The 20,799-nt window shown below is 38.4% G+C and overlaps 1 protein-coding gene across 7 annotated transcripts in view; it reads left to right on the plus strand.

Moving 5' to 3' along the window:
* Positions 1-20,799, plus strand: part of DLGAP1 (DLG associated protein 1) — a 401,105-nt gene that overhangs the window by 37,777 nt on the left and 342,529 nt on the right. Inside the window, exon 2 of one of the 7 annotated variants that reach the window (XM_064434359.1) lies at positions 18,873-18,978. The exons of the other annotated variants lie outside the window; for them this stretch is intronic. The gene's annotated coding sequence lies outside the window, so the exon portion shown is untranslated. The remainder of the gene's footprint in view (positions 1-18,872; positions 18,979-20,799) is intronic. 7 annotated transcript variants of the gene reach the window in all.

A 20,799-nucleotide genomic window follows, 5' to 3' on the forward strand; every position in this document is an offset into this window, starting at 1 on the left:
ACATCTTCACATTTTAACAAAGGGATATTTGTGAGTATAATACCTATTAAAATATAGTACTCTATCAGTCTATTGCAGTTGGTGGATTCAGTGTGAGTAAACTGGAACATGTTGTGCATGCCATTTGTATGAAAATCTGTGAGCACTTAATATAGCTTGCACAACATAAATTGCCAAGTGATGCAAAGCAGATGAGGCCCAGTGTTATTATGGGATCCTAGATTGAGGTATTGGAGTGATTAAAAAAAATAATCTCTTTAGACCTACTGCATATCTTCAAGGTAAGAAATACCAACCCACAACAAGTTTTGAACCTGTAAGACAGACAAATGGACACACAGCTTTCTGGCTGAAATGAGTAAAACATGCTATTGGAGGACTGAGGAAAGATGTTTTAGATTACATTTGCAGTCTTAGATATGAAAAACAGTTTCCAGGCCAAAACTGGATGAATATATTTTTGGGGGGGGTATTTATCAGTTAATAATGAACAGAAGGAGCAGGCTGATAAAAAGACAAGTACAGACTCCCTCAGGGAGAACAAACCTGGCTAACAATTACAGACAGAAACTCCTCAAGAAGGGGCTGTGGATGGTTTCTGATTTTTTTTTTCTTTCTTTTTTATGTGTGTGTGTGTGGGAATAGTGGAGGTAAGATTGTAATGATAATTACAATCATTAATAAGAGATTGTAATGATATACAATAAAGAACTTAATGCTTCTAGGTTGTGGCTGTCCACAGGTAAATTTATTTAGCTAGATTTTGTTGTTAGTAGGTGTAATGCTGCACTTGTCTTGCATTTTATTAACCACAATAACTCTTCCATGTAGTATTATATGATATATTTGCGTTTTGTAATATTCTCATTTTCTTCTATAGTTTTTCTCATTTATCTTATATGGTACGTTTTCAACTAAAAGCAGATATTTAAAAAAAAAAAAAGTGCATGTGAAGATTTACATCAACTCAGGTACACCGGAGGATGGGAGAACAAAATCTGATTCCCAAAGTGTTCCTGAATGTGTTGTGAGTAAATGTAATAGACAGATGAGAAAAATTATTCTGAAAAAGATGAATTGAATTCATGATGCATGGCTGCATGTGTGGTTCTTGGGTAGCTCAGCAGAGATTCAGTTCTTCCTCCAGCCTAATCTAAGCACTAACATGTGAACTGAGAAATTTGACTTGGTCTGAGGTACATAAGTAGCTTTAAATATAAATACTTAGTATTCGTCTTTATACATAAATGTAACTTCTATTTTGTCCTTTGTAAAAAGAGAGGGGGAGAAAGCTTCTGAACCAGTTTTTATATCAGGACGTAATAAGGGACAGTGAAAATTAATTCAGAGCCAAACTGTAAATGGGTCTGTTAATTGCATGAAGCAGTTGCTGAGACTAGCAATGTGCTTATCTGCTTGCCTGCATGGGGATTGGGAGGGTGGATTTGAGAGACTTCAGATGCTCTGATCTTTTGTCTGCTGTTCTGCACTGTATGGCAAAGCACGCTGTGGAACACTTGGTGGTGTCTGAACTGTGTGTGTGGAGCAGGACATACGTGTGTGAGAGACATGGTCTGCCTTTGCTTTCCTCCTTTGTTGCTTAGTCCTAGCATTACAGACCAAAACCCCAGGCAGCTCTTGGTTGTTAAGATTTTTAATGTGGTTTGCAGTGGAAGAGGGAATTTGACAACCGTCTTAAGCAACTAAAAATTATGTGTCAGGTTCTATTTAAATGAAGACATTTAAGTAGCTATTGCAGGGGACACTTCTGTCTTTTGTTCCCATCTTCTCTTGCAAGGCAAGAAGAAAAGTATATGTCTTCCTTTGTTTGTCTATTTATGCAGGCACGAGACTTCTTTCCTGTTCTGAAAGCTCAGATTTTCAAGACTGGTGTTTAAAGAAATACAAAAACTATAAGGGAAATAGAAGTCCTTCACTCTGTTTCCATCACTGTGTTATGGATTTCTTTTTAAGTTCCTCTGAAGTGATCACACTAGGAAGGAGAAGGAAAGGGAGGATGCTTGTTGGCTCTCATTTGACTTCATTTGGGCTGACCACTAAATCAGCAGCTTCTGAGTTTTATCTTTTATTGTGAGAAAACTGCTATAGAGTGTCAAAGCATTGGGTGATGCTGCTGGAGTTTTTTTTTTTTTTTTTTGATTTTTTGGGGGTTTTTTTTGTTGGTTTTTTTTTTTCATTAAGAATGTGTAAGGTCATAGTTCTTGAGCTTAGGTGCACCTCAGAAGCAGCTCTCTGATTTGTTTCTGAACAAATTACAGTGCCCTGAGAAGTACACAGCAGGACTAATCAAACTGTGTGTACAGTTTGCATTCAGGTGTACAGAAACAAATGAGAAAATGCAGATGAGGTAGATATTTCAGTAAATCTTTCTTCTAAATTTCTTATAATTTTTAAATACTCTGTTCAAAAATCAGCCAGCCCATCTGTAGGAGCTGAGTGAGACATGACTGTGTCCCATATATTTTAGTTTTACTGGGGAAGCAGGACACACCATAGGGCACATGGGCAAAACTGAATCTGGCAGCACTCAAGACTAAGACTGAAATCAACACTCATGGTTGAGACTGAAATTTCACAAGTGAGGAAGAATATTCACGTGTCTTCCTGAGGTAAATTTCCCCTGGAAAAAGAAAATTCTTCCCAATACCTTTAGAGTATGCCTTCTCCATTCCCCATCAAGATTATGAAATAATTCTTACTCAAGCTGGCTGCCAGTGGTAGTAGCCTGCAACTATAGCTCAGTAATTGAAATTTCTGCCATCTGCTGTTTGCATACCAGAAAATTTCCTTGGGAAACTATGTACCTGTTGAGCAGCAATTAGTAGCACTCACTTAAAATAATAATTTAAGTCTATATTTAGTTCCTATTTTCTGCTTCTTTATGGATTCCTACTATGTTGCCAGTGTAGAATTTTGTTTTATAATGTAATTTCTTTCGGTTGCTTAACAGACATTGGTCATTTTACAGGATCATAGGATCATTTAGATTGGAAAAGACCTTTAAGATCACCAAGTCCAACTATTAACCTAATACTGCCAAATCCATTCATTAACCATGTCCCGAAGCACCACATCTACCCAACTTTTAAATATAACCAGGGATGGTGACTCCCTGGGCAGCCTGTTCAAATGCCAGACCACTTTTTGGTGAATTAACTCTTCCTAATATCTGATCTAAACCTCCCCTTGTGCAACTTGAGGCCATTTTCTCTTGTGCTATCAGTTGTCACCTGGGAGAAGAGACAGCCCCCATCTGGCTCCAGCCTCTTCTCCAGAAGTTGTGGAGAGTAATAAGGTCTACACCTTGTGGTGTAGCAGATCTCTAACCATTTTCCCTTGGAATATAGATTGTAGGGGCTTCCTTCTGCTCCCTGTTCCTGTCTTCCAGCTCAGGGAATGGGATACCCAGAGAACTGGTCTTACTAGTAAAGACAGAGGCAGAGAAGGCTTTAAGAATCTCACCATTTTCCTCATCTGTTTGTTGTCATTGTTTTATTCCCCACCAGTCTCATAAAGGATGAAGATTCTCCTTTGCCCTTCTTTTTTTTTTTTTTTTGAATGTATTTATAAAAACATTTTTATTGTCTTTTACAGCAATAGTCAACATTCTAGTTTGGGCTTTGGCACTTCTAGTTTTCTTCCTGCATAATTTCACAATATCCTTGTAGTACATTTCACAATATCCTTGTAGTCCATCAGGATTGCATGCCCCTTTTTCATTGCTGCCTACCTGAAGAATTAGTAGTAGAGAGTAATCTGAGGGCTGTATCAGGGTAGGAAAATGTTTTCCTGACATCACGGAAGCAGCAGACTTCCCCAAAGATGTGGGTCCAGTGTGCCTTGGTGACTAAGTAGAATAAACAAAGATGAAACAGCAGTAGGCATTAAGTAAGCTTCAAATTCAGAAGCAACTAAGTCAAGATAGCTGTAGAAAATCTAAAAAAATGTCCCACCGGTAAAGTGCAAATGTTAACGGTTGAATGAAGAGGTTTATCTTTTGAGGGAAATTATTTAATAAATTAGCATTTTATCTCTTCTTTTCCCGATCATTATGATAAAAATAATACAGGATGATATGAAAATAACTAACACACCATTGGTGCAAACATTAAAGGCTTCAAGGAGACTGTAGCACATTTGATCAAAACCTCTCATAACTCTTAAACTGGTGGCCTCAACATTGGTGGTACAAGAGGGACCTGAAAGGAATGTGGCACTTCTCAGTGGCACTTCCAGTATCATGTTTAAGGACATTATTACAGGCCCTGCATCCAGCTCTGACTTCTTTGTTTGCAGATGAATTGAGGTGTAGAGTTGGTGTGTCTGGCCAATGGAAAATTTTGGACTTAGAAAGACAGTATAGCTGGAGACTGAGATGCACTCTTCTTGGGAGACTCTTCAGTGTGGGGCTAAGGAGTGACTTGTGGTGGGTGATGTGAACTGCCTGTGCACTGCACGGGTCTTGGAGTGCATTATCTTCTCATCTGTGATCAGAGTCTCTCACAAAGGGAACTACTTGGATTGCTCCAACCAGGGGTTTGTGTGCAAACTAGTATGTATGCAGTGTGGGCACTGAGAGGCTGAGGACTGTGCAGTGAAAGAGAAAGGGAAGTAATCTGGCTAGGTAGATAGGAATTGTGTGTTGGGGCTAGAAACTCAAAAAAGGGCTTTCCCAGGCAGGCTCCTCCACAGCATGGCCAGGAACACTGGAAGTGCAGTGTTTTCCATGACGTAAAGTCACAGATTCTTCAGATTTAAGATAATTTCATTCCTGAGGTGTTGGAGATGCTTGGCTTCTGAGTTGCCTGTGGAACTCACTCCTCCCCAGTGGAGTGAATGTGGTGTCCTAAAAGCAGCATGTACAAGCCAGACTACAAAAGAGTGCTGCTTAAATTTTACAGAAGATTCATGACACCTGACACACTTTGTACTAAAAAGTCACCTATAAATTCTCTTTTTCCATTAAAAAGGTAGTTTCGGCACAAAATTCTTACCCGCTTACAATACGAAAAAAATTACTGTTCATGTTAGTTAGGTGATACAGCAATTAAGCTCCTCTCAAAATGAAAGAATGTTTAGAGATAGAAATTGTCAGTGCTTCTGTCCATGGGAATGAAAATGAACATTTGATCATAACTCATAATTTGTGTTTGGTTTTTTTCTATAATGGTATAAAATAATCACACTGACTCAGTCATCATTCTTTGGAAGTTACAGATGAGATTTTAAAGCCATATATATATAATGTTTTAAATGAATTACAGTGAATGACAAGAACCTCCTTTAAATCTGTCGAACTTAATTTTCTGCTCTGTGGAGCACAGTGATTGAGACAGTGAAGCTGAATGATGTTTTACACTGTGCATACTGCCAGCTGCCAAAAGCCTATGGCATTAGTTGAATCCACAGTAAACCATGGACACTTAGTCAAGAAGATGCAATGCATGATTCTCTCTTGGCTGTGCTTCCAAGGGAACTTCAGGCATCGTTTTGCAGTGCCTACAATGGCAAAGCAATGGCATTCTTGATGAACAGTTTGGCAGAGCTGTACCCAGCTATTTCAAATATTGATGGATGCTGCTAAGTGGTTTAGGAGTCATGCTATCTTTGGACCTCTGTAACATCAGAATCATAACTAGGCTCAGTATTGTATTTGATTGTAGTCCAACTATATCCAAAAAGGAGTATATAGCACAATATCTTTTTAGATAAATGGTTAGTCAGTATTCAGATTCTCATAGGTTATTCTGTTGGGAAGAAAAAGTGATAAGATAATTGCCTATAATAGTCAGTGCATCTTCATTTGTTTGCAGAACAAATCTTCATAAAATTATATCTTCCTAAATAAAAGAAGAATAGGAATAATAAAGGGAGTCTCTTTATTCTAAAAATTCTCCTTAGTGCCAAGAATATGCATGAAATGCATTCTCTGAGCTTTCTTCTATGCTTGTATAGCTAGTGTTCCTCTGATTATCTTTTGTTTCCCGTTGCCTTTTTTGGCCACATCTGTGATGCTTTTGTCTTCAGTTTTGCTTTTTATTTTTTTGCACGTATAATAGTACCAACAACTTCAAACTTGTTTTTAACTACCAGGAGAATCCATCTTGTTGCATTACAGAACAGCACCAGAGCATCATCTGCATGAATTAGAATGATAATTTCTTCTGTTTCTATGGAATCTTAACTTCGTGTTATGCTTACGGTGAATTCTTACTATGCCTCCAAAGCCAGAGATTTTGGACTCAATAGCTTAGATATCTAACTACTCTTGCTATTTACTTTTAATGTATGGCAGGTTCCTTTAGAATTGAGGACAAAATTCCAAAGACATTGTGTCAGATTGCTAACACCACGTTCATGTGTCCAGGATAATTCATAACATTCCTCTTCTAATCTTGGCGGTTTTTTTCTTCTCCAGAACTTCCAATTTAAACTTGAGATTGAAGACTTCTTATCCTTGGGAATCTGTAATTTTCGCATTCTATCACTTTTCTTTCAGGCTTGGAGCATTGATGGAAGGGATATGCCATTTTTCCGCAGGAGCTGTAGGAGGGAGCTGGGCTATGTAACAGATCTTCTTATGGTTTATCTGGGTTTGCAGGACATGAAGCCTGGGAGGTTGTCTTCTAATCAAGAAGACATTTTCCTAGTTGGTCATTTAATTACTTTTTTTCCACAGAAAAGGTAACCTGAGGTTTTCTTTGAAGATACTTTAATACCTTTTATACACTATTGTGAAGTAATCAATACCATACTCTACTTTGCCATGTGACACTGGATTGTCTTCATCCATAGCCACTGGCAATCTCTTTTGCTAACAAAGTGTTTAGATGTACTCTTCATCTAATCTGAGAAGAAAATTAACAGTTGATTTTTCATTTCCAGAGATTTTAAAAATATTTCCCTCATATGCTGCACTAAAATAAATTTCAGATGAAATCTGAAAGTACTAGTAGACATAAGTGTGGCTTGTTTATGATTCTTTTTACTATTAACTATTTACTTTTTATTATTAACTTTTTACTATTAACAAAGCAATTTAAGTCACTCGTTATTTAGGAGTGGAAATATTTGAGTTCATAATATGCTCTTTCCCTTTAACTACCAGTATCACAAAATATCTGTTGCAACCAAATATAAGGGATAATAGGTGAGAGTATTTCAGGGACTTGATCCACAACTGTAGATTCAGTTTTGGAAAATGCAGAAATATGTATAACAAAAAAAAAAGTACTCCATATGTGTGACACCTTCGTTGAAAAGTAGCCATGCATGTCATCTCTCATACTCACTGCATTTGTTACTCAAAGTAGAACAGACAAGTAATATATTTCATTTTGTTTTACTGCGATCAGAAAGCAATATAGTCTTTCTCATCACACAACTAGCAGGGGAAGAATTAAGTTGTAAGTCGCTGATTCGATTCTTAGTGACAGAGCTACAAAAGAAATACATGAATAAAACATTGGTATAAATGCAGTAGCATCAAAGCTACCTTTGTGTCATGTAGAGGGGTATTGTTAAATTGTATAAAAATAATCTTTTAAAATCTTCTTTGAAAGCTGAATTTTGATAAAAAGACTGTTTTCTATTGTATTTTTGAACTGTTTACGTCTCCAAGACCAAAATTTTGGATTATGCTTTGAGAAAAAAGGTATTTCTTTAAAAGCATAACACTAAAAGAAAATACACAATCATTTGTTTGTGAGTTATCTTTTTGAGAACAGTGGATTTTTTGGCTGCCTGGAATGAAAAGACTTGCTGCAAAAATTTGTAGAGCAGATTTTTATTTTTTTTTTTGATATCTTGAGCAGTGGTTTGAGGTGAGCCCTGCCAGCGTGGTTTAAAAGAAAACTTAATATAATTTATGCAGAAGTTCAGATCTCATAATCTCATTTTAATTCTGCCCCGGTCTCTGCTGTGTAGCTCTGGACTTGCTGCCTGGTTTCTCTCTGCTTTCATTTTTCATTTGTGTGCCTTTGCCTAAATTGTAGATTGTAATATAGGATGCATCAGCATGTAATATAATGCAGATCAGCACTCCTGTGGCTTAGGTGCTTCATGGGGTAGGTAGTACATTTTTCAGGAGTGCTTTTGCTAGGTGATGGTGCAGAGACTATTTTAAAAAGTGCTAAAAACTGGACTAAATGTAATATAGCATCCCCTGAAATGTGATAAAACTCTTCACACTATAAAACTGAGATAATCTCTGAGTTTCTTTCCTATTGTTACTGATCTTTTCCCATATTAAATTTGTATCCATGTAAATTTATATATACTGTATATTATATACACACATTATATGTAGATGTGCGTACATATTGTTTCCTTACAGATAACTTATTTCAGTCTTTTATGTTACTTCTGCTTTTTAAATTATTCTCTGGATCCATTGCCACAGCTGGGCAGTTGTGGTTTTGGCGTAAGAGATGGGAAATATTCTGATGGAGATCTACAACCTGGTTTAGTCAAAGCAATATGTTATTTAGCATGTCTTCGCTTTCCTAATGCCAGAGTGGGAAAGTGCACGACTGGCCACTGTGCTGCTATAACTCTCTGAGTTGGATGAAAAATGTAATTATCCATTGTTCTCCAGATACAATCATAGAATGCTTTAGGTTGGAAAAGACCTCGAGATCGAGTCCAGCCATTAATCAGCACTACCAATGGAATAAAGTCCAATCTAAACCTCCCATGGTGCAACTTGAGGCCATTTTCTCTTGTACTATGAACTGGTACTTGAGAGAAGATAATGACCCTCACGTGACTACAGCCTCCTTTCAGGCAGTTTTAGAGAGCAATAAGGTCTCCCCTGAGCCTACTCTTCTCCAAGCTAAGCAACCTCAGTTCCCCCAGCTGCTCCTCATAGGCCTTGTGCTCCAGACCCTTCACCAGCTCCATCGCCCTTCTCTGGACACTCTCCAGTGCCTCAATGTCTTTCCTGGAGTGAGGCACCCAAAACCTAAACAGTTTTGAGGTGCAACCTCACCAGCACCGAGTACAAGGAGATGATCCTGGCCCTAGTCCTACTGGCCTCACTATTGCTGATACAAGCCAGGATGCCATTTGCCTTCTTGGCTGCCTGGGCACAGCTGGGTCACATTCCTGTTGTTGTGCTGTTGATCAGCATGCCCAGGTCCCTTTCCACAAAGCAGCTCTCCAGCCACTCTGCCCCAAGGCTGTAGTGCTGCATGGGGTTGTCGTGACCAAAGCGCAGGACCTGGCATTTGGCCAAGCTGAACCTCATCCAGCTGACCTCAGCCCATTGATCCAACCAATCCAGATCACTCTCTAGAGGCTTTCTACCCCCTCTCAGATCAACTCCCCTGCACTGGTGGTGTTTGTGAACTGACTGAGGATGCACTCACATCCCCTTGTCCAGATAATCAATATTAAACAGGCCAGGAGCGGTCCCAGTACAGAGCTTTGGGAAACACCACTTGTGACTGGATGCCAGCTGGATGTGAGTCTGTTCATCAGCACTCTCTGGGCCCAGCCATCAGCCATTTGTTTACCCTGTGAATAGTGCTGCCATCCAAATAATGAGCAGCCAGGATAGTGTTGTGGGAGACAGTGGCAAAAATATTATTGAAGTCCAGATAGACAGCATCCACAGCCTTTCCTTCACACACTGATCAGGTCACCCTATAAAGGAAAGAGATCAGGTTGGCCAAGAATTGCCTTTCACAAACCCATGATGGCAGTGCCTGGTCCCCTGGCTGTGGGATGGCATTCAGGATGCTCTGCTCCATGACCTTCTCTGGAAGAGAGGTCAGACTGACAGGCCTGCAGTTCCCTGGATCCTCCTTCTAGCCTTTCTCATAGATGGGTGTCACACTGGCTAACCTTCAGGCAACTGGGACCTCCCCAGTCAGCCAGGACTGCGGGTAAATGATGGAATGTGGCTTGGTGAGCACTTCCACCAGCTCCCTCAGCATTCTTGGGTGGATCCTATCCACCCCTATGCCAAAGTGGTGTAGCAGGTCACTGACCATTTTCCCTTGGATTTTGGTGGCTTCATTCTGCTCCCCTCCCTGTCTTACAGCTCAGGGGCCTGGATATCCAGACAAAAGGCCTTATAATTAGAGACTGAGGCAAAGGAGGTATTAAATACCTCAGCCTTTCCCTCAAGCACTACTAAAAGCAAAATATAACAGACACTCCCACCCTCTGCTGTGGTAAATGGTTTTATAAGAGAGTTAAACATGCTCATTTGTTATGAACGCTAATTTATTCAGGGTAGACCCAACACTGAAGCTGGAATTTTAGGGGAGCCTGAGTCTCATTTGCATTAATATACATTCACACTTCTCTCTGGCAGTAAAGAAATTCAGTACATAGGTATGCTGACCCTAAACATGTGTGAGGAAGCCCTGTGTACATGCAAACAGTCCTGTAGGTTTTATCTTGTGAAACGTTGGTATCTCAGGTATAACCTATGCCTCCTTTAGGCTAACATGACCTTGCTGTTCTTTGGTTTAGTAGATGATCTGTGGTAAATATCCATGTTTTCATAGTACTATGTAGGTGATTCTTTTTTTCCTGGTGTTCACCTCTGTGTCCCATTTTCATTTTAAGTGAGATTTTTTGGGGTTTTGTGACTTGCTACCACATAATCTTCATTATTTATAAAATGCCTCTGTCCATTGCAAAAAAAAACCCCCCATACTATGCTTTGAATTAAATGTGGGCTAGGAAGGAGAGTTACCTGAAATATTACAAAGTTTATTTCTCTAACTAAAATGATGCTAACCTCATTTTAATGAAAAAGAATAATTTCCAAACTGAGCATTTGTGTCCTTGTAAATGGTAATTGGCAAGTTGTGAACAGCATATCAAAGTCTGTAGTGGTGATATTGTCAGGATCAATGAATCCTCAACCAAAGGCATATCATATTAGATTGTCCTAAGTTGTTATTAAAGAGCAATGTAATTTTCTCTCTTTCTCCATTTTGTCACTTCTGTGGCAGAGATGGGACTGAATAAAAGCTTTTTAATTTGTTAATCTAGCTTCATTTACTGTTTCCAAAATTCAGTGCTTAAAAATCTTAATCACCTGTGTGTGTTTAATGGTGATGTCCAGATGCTGGAGGAAATATGTTGTTCCAAGGCTGACTGCAGAGACTCGTAGTGCACATAACCCAGAAACCTGGTTGTGGCCATCTGCTGAGGCTAAGAGCACTCATCATACCTGTCCCTGGTGGCAGAATGGTGGCTGCTTGTCTGGGAGCAAAAGCTGCAGCTGGGAGGGTCTGTTACACCTGTCCCAGCAGTACCAAAGGGGACCTGCAAGAAAGCTGAAGAGGGATTTTTTACAAGGGCATATAGTGAGTGGTAGGATAAGGGGGAATGAGTTCAGACAGAAAGAGGGTGGATTTAGATATTGGGAAGAAATCCATTACTGTGAAAATGATGAGGCACTGGAACAGACTGTCCAGAGAACCTGGGGATGCCCCATCCCTGGAAGTGTTCAAAGCCGGGTTGAACAGGGCTTTGAGCAGCCTGGTCTTAGTGCAAGGTGCCTGTGGTAGGGGGATGGGAACTGGATGAATAACTTTAAATGTCCCTTGCAACCCAAATAATTCTGTGATTGTATTAATGTGTATGTCATTGGCTTTCTCAAGTTAAATGGATAAATTCTGCATTTATTACCTAGAAAAACTAGCTGAAATATAATTGTCTTTGGAACAATGCTTATTTTCATTAGGAACATGGATAATACAATCACAGAAAACCTGACAGATATTTTTCAATCTATTGCCATAAATGCAGAATTTGTGAGTTACTCATTAAGAGTAAGTTTAAAATTATAAAAGTGGGCTATTTTTATAGGTGGGTTTGGATTGGTATGATGATTGCAGCTGAATTGTCAGTAAGAATGTCTGTGAATAAGATGATGACATTTGATTTGCCTAGACTTAGAGCAGTACCTTTTTGCTGACACCTGCTTCATTATGAGAGAAGTTATACCTGTCACAGCTGCCGCAGATTTAGTTCTTGTTTTATTATTCATGCGTTCTTAACCGAGCTTTTTTTTCTCATGGACTGGTGGCTGCGAGGTGATGATAAATATGCAAGTGAATGTGGTCTTCTGAGGACAACGACTTGAATGCTCCCGTATTTTAACTCTGCTCTTGTAGGAAGTCACCAGTAATGGGTTGACAGTTTATCCTTTCTGTATGTGGGGGAAGTTTTGAGGCACAACTTTCAATTACAGCATTGACTGCAGCTTCTTTGTAGCTGTTTTCAGACGCTTGGAGAAGGTGGCTAATTTGAAAAAGCATCAAACCTTGAAGTTTATGTATTTCCTCTGTACTCTGGCAGGTAGAATCAGCAGGGAGCAGAAGAGTAGTTGAAAATAAGTGTAGCTGGCATTGTCTTGAAAGTTTTATTGCAAGATAATTTTCCCTCATCTGTCTGGCTATTAACACATACTGCTAAACATACAACTCTATGGTTGATTTGAAAACCTATATTTGAGGTTTCTTTTGCTGACCCCACTAGGTTTTTGCTCTACATATGGCTGAATGCTCAAAAAGAATGCATGGATTGTATTGATTAAAAATGAATTGTGAAAAAATGTGTCAGCTTAAGAATTTGAAATACTGTGTCCCTGCTCATGCTTTTAGTCCCTGCTGCCTTTTTTCTTCTCCTTGTTCCTCATTTCCTGCCTTTTGAGAGAGAGGGTGGAATATAATTAACAAGACTGAACAAGTTCTTGTAATTAAAAGCCTCAAATGTAAAACATACTTGATCAGTTCACTTCTTTGTGAAGTTCAGTTCTAAAGCTGAAGTATCTGTGAAGTTCAGTTCTAAAGCTGAAGTATCTGAGGTTACTCCTGCAAATTAGCATTATGGCCATCATTCAAAAAATCATTTATAGTAGACAGTTCATGTATTTTTATAAGTGTTCAATAACTTGTCTCCAGCATGGGAAAATCAACCAAGTATTGTAGTCCATCTTTTACCAGCCAATTTCTTTTCATGGGAATGCATTCACTTAAAAATTATTTTTTAAAACTTACTTGCTATAGGTAATAGTCAAGAATCAAAGGTAAACTTGCTGTAACGTTGTCTGAACTTGTTCCTGACAACAGAAAAATTAAATGCTCTATAAAGCTTGGTGGCCTTAATATAATTTTCACCTGAGCATATCAGCATGGAAAAAACCCCACAATTATATGCATTTTTTGCATTTGGTTCGGCTGCTGTCTCCTTTTTTTGGTCACACTGTGGCCTTACTAAATGTAGGTTTTTGATGAAGGCTAGTCTACTGCATCTTAATCACCAAAATGCTTGTAAAACTGAGACAAGTGTCATAGTTTATGTTGTGTATTTGTTGTAGAAATCACAATTAATAAATTGATGATAAGTATTTTGGTTTTGAGGATTAGTGGAAATTAGATGTTCTCTGTATTTCTGTTGCTCTGGCATTAATGATTCTGGCTATTGGTATACCCAGTGAAGCTGGATAAAGAGGTAGCACTTAGCTCAAATGTTCTTGCCTCTTACCTTGCAGTAATATTAAGTCAAAACAGCTAAGCCTTTGATGATTGCTTTGATGCTTTTGAAAGGAAATACTTTGACCTTATTTAGAAATATTTCATTTTGCATCTACGCAAAATCCATTAGCTGCCACACAACATCCAAAGTCCATTAAATCCATATTTTCCTCATTAAAAAACTCCCAAAAACTTGGTAAAATTTGAGACATCACTGTGTAGTTTTCAGGTAGTTAGCAAAGTTCTAGAGAAACTGGTTTCATTACTTTTCTCTTTCATGATTGTGTGCTTCTGCACTTGTATGGTAAGAAATATAATAAGAAAACAAGAAGCAAGAGGAAATGTAAATAGCCGTAATATTCAAATACATAAGCCTGTTTCACTGAGAAAACCTATTAGCAATTGTTGGCTTCAAAAAGTGAATCAATTTAGGAATTTTTCACTTCATCTCATTTCAAAAAGCTTTTGTTTCTTTTTGACTCCTCCCAATATTAATTCCTGATCAAATGTTTAGGCAGGCCTGATACTTTAGAAAAAATTAGAAAGATTTTCACAACAGTCCCCATTGTACCTTGTAGGGGAAAGTACTGGCTTTTATTTATAAACATGTTTTATAAACATGTATAAAATATTTATAAAAATTATAATAATTTGTAATGTATTTACGTGCTGTGTAACCACTTGGAGATAAGGTTGTTTCCTGTCCTTAAGTCAGAAGAGGTATTTGTGCATAGCTACAGAAACAGAAGCCTAGGCCTCCTTTTGCCCCAAGTATCCTTCTAGCTAAAAATTATTTAATTCTCTCCTTCACTTATTTCGGGAAGTTTCTACAGGTTCTGTTATGAGAAATCTGCTGGCACCGGGGGTGAGAGCTGCCCACTCATACATGGAAGCTCAGTTTGTGTAAGGAAGGACACTAGGGTTTTTAAGGTTTTTTGATTGTTTCTTTTTTCCTGTGGGCAAGTTACAAATCCCAACCTATAAAAAGTAAACCTGAATAATGCACTATCTTAGCAAAAAAAATGGAAATGTTGGAGCCTTGGGTTTGGCTCCCACAGTGAAAAGTCATTGGGATTTTTGCAGGAGTAGCTTTACCAGGTATTTTGACACTAGTCATCAAAAACTATATATTTAATTTTAAAAAGTAAAAAAGACTTGCAGATCTCATGTGAAAATTTACAAAAAGTAATTTTTGTCTTTATTTGTGATTCTATAGATAAGTTTATTGTGGGCTATATTTTTATTTCATTTATGTAGATTATATTTATTTCTGTACATCGTCTTCTTTGTTTATCCAAAGTTATTCAAACAGGCTACATAAAGTAGATGTCATTGTAAGTAGAAATAATCAGAACGCAGTGTTGCAACAGAGATCATCAGCTAAAATATGGACAAACTCCATTAGAGTGTTTTCTGTGGGAAAATGGATGGCAGAACTCTCTCCTAGTATAGGCTTGTGTATCATATGTAACTCATAATACAATTTAAATCTCTTCTTGCAGATCCACACATGATATAAATTATATAATTCTATTTGAAAACAAAGTATTTATTTTAGAGATCTTGCACCTACCACCCCCTTTTTTCTTGATCCCATGAAAATCTATTTAAAGTGCTGGAGAGTTCAATGCTGTTTCATGCTCTTAAAACAACAAAAGACCTGCTATTGGTGTACAGATGGCATCAAAAACTGCTAACAACTTTCAAGATTCCTTCAAGGACAATTATTTCTAAGTCTTTATGAAAATAAGAAAAAGCAACTTTCTCAACCCCATTTTTTCTTGCTAATAATTAGAAGATTTAGAGCTGACAGCCAGGTGGTTTTAGCTGTGACAGCTGGAAGTATAGCTTTTTTCTTAATTTTACTCTCTGCTAATCAAGTGTTTCTGAATCTCTTTGTAAATTGTGTTTTTTTCTTCTACAGAGTAAATGCTGCCTTATTTCCTCTTCTTTTTGTCCTTGTTCCCCTCCAGACAAACAAAGCCTTAGCCATGCAGGAGAAAAAAAAAAGTTTTGTAGAATCTGTTTTTCTTTTTTATGAAGTTTTGTGTTATGTTTCAAGTGAGCACTGTAAGCCTCACCGCATTTTCCTCCAAGCAAGTGGATACACCTTAAAAATAGTAAGAACCCACTAACTTTGTTTGCTTCTTAAATTAAAACCAGAAATTCTCAGTACCATTACTTGCTAAAGAAAATTATACTCTTAATGCAGAAGTCTCTGAAGAAGAATCAGGGAAACTAAATACTTTCAGGCAGATAGTTGTGATACTTGACAAGCCAATAGGAAGTACCAATAAATTATGCTGTGATGGTAGAATGAAAGTGTGCATTCAAGCTGTATGGTTAAGGTCAGTTTCTGTGAGCTGAATCTGCTCATTCACAAAGACAGTAAAATGTTACAGAATCACAGAATGTCCTGAGTTGGGAGAGACCCATCAGGATCATGTAGTCTGGCTCCTGGCCCTGCACAGGACACCCCAAGAGTCACACCATGTGCTGAGAGCATTGTCCAAATGCTTCTCGAACTCTGTCAGGCTGGTGCTGTCACCCCTTCCCTGGGGAGCCTGTTCAGTGCCAGGCTGCCCTGTGGGTGAAAAACCTTTTCTGGATGTACAACCTAAACCTCCCCTGACTCAGCTAATGGGAACAAGACAGCATGACAAAACTGCAAGTGACAAAGTCTCCCAAGTGAATTCCACTCCAAGTCTGCACGAGAACACGACAAACCTTCATGCATTTAGTCTTGAATCACATTTCAATTACATCACAGATCAATTCTGCTCTTGTTTGTGATTACTGTGGAGAAGATTGCTAAGTGTTCCTTTCTTATAGGAGAGATAAATCTACCAGGTTTTCAAACTGTTTATCAAGAGCCCCTTCCAAACCATGCCTGATTTATCCTGGCACACCTGTAAACTTCCTCTCCATTGCATATACCCAGCATGAGAATGACCACCTGCTTTTCCTCTGCATGATTGTTGCCTTCCCAGATTAATCATTCTGAGCAGTGGAGGTGCAGCACTCGTGCACAAACCAGCCCTGTCGTGTACCATGGGCACCAAATGCTCTCCCGTAGTGCAGTATGACCTAGGAGGTATGATAGCTGTTTTCCCTGATGCTGAGGGACAGCCACCAAGGTCAATGGGATAAATAAGTTTGAAGACCCCTTGGTAAGAAGAGTCCATCTAGGGGCAGGTTTTATCTTGCTGCTGAAACGAGTATTGAGGCTCTTTTGTCTGTCCCAGAGGATTGCCATTTATTGGCTGCATTGGTACACCTCACTGGAGCGATGCTTTTGACCTTGACGCTCACAGCACTCACCTCCAGCAATTCCCTGCCAGCCAGGACCATTGCCTACTGTTCCCACTAGCTGCCTTCCCTGCCAGTTGTTCTTTCTTTCTCTGTCTGCTGCTTTGCTCCATCAGCCAGTCTGCCGTTATCTCCCCATCTGTTCATTTCCACTCTTGCTGTTCTCTCCTCCCCAGCCACATTTCTCTGCAAGCCCTATAGGGTTTCGGTTCTTTTAGAAAGGATACACTTATATTGATCAATCCACCTGGAGCCTTCCTTTTTCTTTTTTTCTTTTTTTCTTTTTTTTTTCTTTTTTTTTTTTAAGAAGAAAGGCTCAACTCATCACTATTCTTTTTAGTATAAACTCATTTTTCCATAAAGGATGTAAGCTGCTTGCTTAGATCTTAGATTCTTTTAGGGTAATTTATCCAATCTAAAAACAGGTTAGCTATTTATGCTTTCTAGATATGTTATCCCCAATTTACCATTTAGTTATTCTTAACAGGAATCTTGCCAAGAGTTGCAAGAATTACCCAATCCATGTGTGAATCAAGTTTGATCAGCTGAAGCTTTTGATCAATTACAGGCAGCTTCCTTTACTGACCAAGGTCAGCACAGCCCCAGTGAACTCTCCACTGAAGTTTCCAGAGGAGAGTAGAAATTTACTTCATGTGCAGAAGACTGTTTATACATCTCAGTGGGATGACTGATTTTTGTTATTTAAGAGTGGGACAACAGATAATGTACATTCATTTTGTGATAAATTGTAGTTAGGTCCTATTTTGTGGAATCTTCAGCAGTCAAACTTTTGCTTAATTTCTGTCCTGAATTTGTGCAAATTAGCATTCTTGTATTTCTGCAGTGTGTTATACACATTTGTAAGAGAGCTGCAGCTTTCAGACAATTTCTGTTTATTTGAGTGCCTTTTCAATTATGTTCATGGCCTCCAAAATGCTTGTAATCCCTCCCAGCTTAGTATGATCTCTGAATTTAATAAAACCTACTCCTTGTTCCATCATCTAGCTCACTGATAAAAATAGTAAGTAATACCACACTGTACATCGTCTCTTGTGAACCTCACCCAAGTAATCCTTGCATTTGTCAGTGATTAGATGTTGTTATCAATAGCTCTAAGCCTGTTTTAGTTGTTTGCCTTAGACCGTATCTCCTTTTTTGCATGTGATGATATAATTTAGTAACTGGCTTATTTATGTACATAACTTTTTAAACTTTAAGATCCTTTCATTTTCAAGCATGTTGTTTCAGTATTTTGGAATAAAACTTGCACTCTTGGCTTTGGAGGTTTTTTGTGGACTCTAGGATTCATCACCATACTTCTTTCCTTTTACTCCCAAGCTGATATTTCAGCGGATGTGCACTTGTGGTGGTTTGCAGCTGTAGGAACAAGGGTCTCATGTGGCACAATGGAGTGCTTCCACCTGTTTGTGCCTTTGATTTGCTTTTAAAATGTAAATTTTTTCTATGTTTAGAAGAGCTGTTCAGTGCATCTTAGCAATTAAAGCTGACACGATTGTATGCAAGTGCCAGAAGAATTCTTTTTAATACACAGTAAATAATGTCAGTGTCAAATATAATAGGTGGGTATGGTGTGTTTGTCTGTGACATCCATCTCATTTTGAGTCTAAATAAAAATGAGAAGTAGTGAACATATGATTGATGAATCTATTTTTCCTTCCTGTTGAGTAGCAGTTTTATTTAAAATTATTTAGCTGATTTTTTTTTTGTTCACATTTTCACCTGAAACTGAAAATTTTTCTTGTAAATTTTTCTGTTAGTGCTACCTGGAAACATACAGTTCCTATAGCTGTTTGTAAGTATTTCCGCTACTGGGGAAACCCTGAAAGAAATTTTTCTTGGAACACTTGATACTCTCAGTCAATGTACATTTCATACTGTACTACTGCTGTAGTGCTTCCCTTCATGTTTAGTCAGCTTCAATTGCTAAATATAGATATGGAACTGGTACTGCTCTTGCTCTCACTTAGGGTGGTTTATTTGGCACGGTAGCTTAAAGTGAATATTTCTTCACTCCATCAGGCACAGAGACTTCAGTGTTCCATGGCCATCTGTGGAAAACAAGGGATGAAGCCCCTTTCCCAGGTGCAGCAGTGGGAGATACAGCATGGTTCTTGGTCAGGAGTTGGTATGTCTGTCACAATGGTGATAAGATTAAATTTGATCCAAATTTAATGCAAGCATGAAATTCTGCTATCAGGAAACATGAGATTTATAAATGAATTATGGGGAATTAGCAGTTATGCAGCTGGAATAGCAGTGCCTATGTTTGGACCTCAAAATGAATGGATATCTGGCAATGTGATGCAGTTACAAAAGAGGCAAGTGTTACTCTGTGAAATGTGGGGAAGTAATTGGTCTACACGACTCAATAAATGTCACTCATGTCTCAGATGTACTGCTGTGTCTAACTGTGAATGCTGCACTTTTCAGCAGTGGTTGAGGAACGTATTTTGGAGGGCAGGAACTTTTGTTAGAGATCTAGAACTGTTTCTACAGGGAAATGTTTTAATTTAAATTTAATTTTTAAAAATAAGCTAATTGGGAAGTACTGTCAATATCTGTTGCTGTATAAAGTATTGCACAAAGAGGGCAGGCTATGCTTGCAATCTTCCTCACTGAAATATTTAAATATTACATTAGGAAAAAACACTTTTAGGGATGGCCTATATATGTATCCTTCATCCAAGCAAAACAGTAAGCCAGAGTTTTTCATATGCTTTCTATGATTTTGTTTGTTACCCCTCTGTAGAAAATTTCCCCTTCTCTACTTTTGTGGGGACTCTCTATTTTTAGGGGTTTCCTAAGAAGAAAATATTTTCACCCTGTACCGAAAATTTCTTTATTACTTTGCAGCATGTATGGAACCAGTTTTCCTGTTTTGAAACAGGAAAACTGGTTCTCTCCATAGAGAGAGCTCACCTCTCTCTATGGAGACTGGTGAGCTGCAGGTTTAGAGGAAAGCCATGAAAACATCCTTAAAACAAAGTCCACTATTTTTCCTCAGCAGAATGAGCAAAATATTAAGTCAGCTAATAAAGCTGCATTTCAGAGAGCTTCCATGGACACTGGGAATGCGGATATGAAGGACTTTCAATAACATGGTACCAGGGTTATCTTTAATTACCTCTGAATGAGAGACAAAGCTTTGTTTTATATTATCTGTTCTGGGAGTAATGGCAACTAAGCTAAAATTAATTCAATTCACCTTCATGCTACTCAGTATTCACCATTTCTTATCCTAGTTGCTTCAAAATAGGAGAAGGAATGAGACTTTCATGGAGTCTGAAGGAAGACACAAAACCAGCTAACTTAAATCCCAGATAATATTCCTGCAAAAATCTGGTGCCTCTCATAAATGACTCAATTCAACATTCTGCATAATTCACTATGCAAATGGTTGTATTGAACTGTTCTTTATTGCACTGTGGTATTGAGCATTATCTGAGCTGAGAAAGAAACTGCCTCACAAAGCAGCACATACTATCTCAGCTAAAGAATGAGGCTTTTTTTTCTCCAGTACTGCTTCATAAAGCAAAATAGAGTGGGCAGCAATAAATTGAGCCAAAGAGGTAAAGGGGAAAATAATCACATTCTGTACTGCATCCAAACATCTTTGATTGCTTAGTGTCTGTCTTATTCAGGGCAATATGTTCCTTTCTGCTACAAGGCATGGAAGAAATCAAACAGAAATACCAGCTCTATCCAGATGATTAAGTTTGGGGAGGGAACAGAAGGCTTTCAGTGTTCTGTTATTCTTCTCAGGAATAGCAGAATTCACTCTGTGTAGCACAATCATATGGGATCCTTCATTTGGTTTTAATTGTTTTGTTCTGATATGGGGCAGAAGGGGGAATAGAGGAGCCAAAGTGACCAGGTGAATGTGGAGACATCAATACTTCATTTGCTTGTATTTTTGACCAGGAGCATGCACAGTTGTTTTCCTCCT

Source organism: Passer domesticus, chromosome 1 (genome assembly GCF_036417665.1).
Source record: "Passer domesticus isolate bPasDom1 chromosome 1, bPasDom1.hap1, whole genome shotgun sequence".
Classification (NCBI taxonomy): Eukaryota; Metazoa; Chordata; class Aves; order Passeriformes; family Passeridae; genus Passer; species Passer domesticus.